Raw genomic sequence first — 2,226 nt, forward strand, 5'->3', positions numbered from 1 at the left:
AGGTTTTCTGTGTTCAATATATCTTTTATACTGCACCATAAAATCCCACATTACCTTCACACCATTATGCTCTATGACACCTTCAGGCCTGTGTTCATACCACCTCTCACTTCTCTTAAAAGAACGACCCAGCAACTCCCAATGAATATACTTAAGCTACATTGTCATGTCTCTTCTTGTATTCCAACTGAGCCAACTTCCTGCATTCACTCACTACATGACTAATACTCTCTCCTTTTTCATGACATAGTCTACAAAATGGCGAGGCAGCAGACTTATCAATTATTACACTTAATATAGTTCATTCTAATGTCTTGCTCCTGAGCTGCACAAATTAGAGCTTCAGTCTCTGGCTTAAGATCACATTTACTCAACCACCTCCATGTCTTCCCCTCATCAGTATACTCACCTAGTTCTCTTACATATTGCCTGAACAACTTCTTGTTTCTCCACTTCACTTCAGAGTGATCAAGATCTTTCCTCCTGTAGTCATTCTTTTGATTATTATTATTATTATTTTTATCATTAGTATTATCATTATTGTTATTATCATTATTATTAATTACTATTGCTGTTGTTGTTATAATGTTATTATTTAGTAAGCTAATGAATTGAACTAAAGTTTAAACTAGTACTTTAAAAGCTATTGATATTAATTTTTTACTATACAAATAATTATGTGTTTATATTTTTGTTAATGGTACTCTGTAGTATACTATTTTTTAAAAAATAGTTGTTAAAAAATAAGGTCATGTTTACACGACTCTACCACATCATTTTTGTTATTCCTGTTTCAGGCATTTACACTAATCCAGCAGCTGCATTGTGATAAGAATTTATTATTTCTTTATAGAATTATTCCTTTTAGTATTTGTTTTTATTTTGTTTGGATTTGATATCAGTGTAAACTTGGCCAAAAATATCCTCGTTTTTGTTGAAATGTATTTGTGTAAATGTGGCCAAAATTAAAAATACATTTAAGGAAATGTAGGAAGCTCTATGTCCATGGATAATGAACTAAAGGCTCCATTGTAAGTTTATTTGATCCTTTTATATAATATTAATGTAATACTGTGTTGATATCATGTTATTTTCAGTCTAGGCTGCTGAAGTGGAGGCTGAAGGCTCTGGACTTAAGAGTAATTGTAAGTGATATTGTATTATAGCTATAGGACATTCGGGGGCATTTTGGAGCCATTATTGGAAAAAACCATGGGCTATAGCCTTAGGTACTTTTAAAAAATTGGCTAAATTTTAAAAATGGCCATACCTCAAATTTTTGTCGGAATCAGCTCAAAATTTCTATATAGCATAAGTACATCAATATGTATCAGAAAATGTAATAAAAATTTAGGGTGATTTTGTAGCCATTTTTTGAGAAAAACTATGGGCTATAGCCTTAGATACTTTTCAAAAATGAGCCAATTTTTAAAAATGGTTGTAACTCAAAAAAATTTTGTCAGAATCACTCAAACTTTGTACACAGCATAAGTACATATGTATCAAAAAATGTAATACAAATTTGGGATGATTTTGGAGCCATTTTTGGGAAAAAATTATTAATATTATTATTATTATCATTATTCTTACTATGTAAAATAATGTATAGTAAAGATAATAACATATACTAGTCCAGAGTTAATCTCATAATAATAAAATTATTGATAATATGAATTAAAATAAAAATAAGTGGCCTATAAGACAAAACACTAGAGACTGTAGAGGGAGACAACAAAAATGATTTGTTTATTTGTTTTGTTAATTAATTTATTTATAGGTTACACAGCATAAGATGTGGAATATTGCTAATATGCTTGGATTGTCTGACACACTAATGAAGTTAATTGAGAGGACAGCTCAAATAAAGAATTATTTATAGTGATCTAATTGATAATCATGGTGTGTGCATACGAGTGTTAGGTGATATTAAATTATTACCAACTGATGTACAAGAATCAGTAGCAAGAGCTGTGACAATGACTAAAAACAATAACAAGTAAGTACATGTACTTATTATAATTACATAAAGTATACTTACTTGTACTGGAAAGTGTGTTATAAAAAAAATCAGCATAGTTGGCAAACAACTTGTTAGCACCGACAGACAAACTACTGTCCAAGCTCCACACTACATGTACAGTAAATTTGTAAATACATGTACAGTGGACATGTACTCATTATTGTGTTTAGGCCACATAATTAGAATACTTTATGTAATCTGTGCAT

The 2,226-nt window shown here is 30.1% G+C and overlaps 1 long non-coding RNA gene and 1 pseudogene across 1 annotated transcript; both read left to right on the forward strand.

Moving 5' to 3' along the window:
* The first annotated feature begins 961 nt into the window (after positions 1–961).
* On the forward strand, positions 962–1,865 carry LOC109580125 (uncharacterized). The gene is made up of 3 exons (XR_002186450.1): positions 962–1,031; positions 1,098–1,145; positions 1,778–1,865. It is a non-coding gene; the product is annotated as an uncharacterized LOC109580125 (long non-coding RNA).
* A 6-nt stretch (positions 1,866–1,871) lies between these two features.
* LOC100632006 (dehydrodolichyl diphosphate synthase complex subunit DHDDS-like) overlaps positions 1,872–2,226 on the forward strand; it is a 3,470-nt pseudogene continuing 3,115 nt past the window's right edge.

The sequence above is a fragment of the Amphimedon queenslandica genome, unplaced genomic scaffold (genome assembly GCF_000090795.2).
Source record: "Amphimedon queenslandica unplaced genomic scaffold, v1.1 AMPQUscaffold_13078, whole genome shotgun sequence".
In the NCBI taxonomy this organism is placed as follows: domain Eukaryota; kingdom Metazoa; phylum Porifera; class Demospongiae; order Haplosclerida; family Niphatidae; genus Amphimedon; species Amphimedon queenslandica.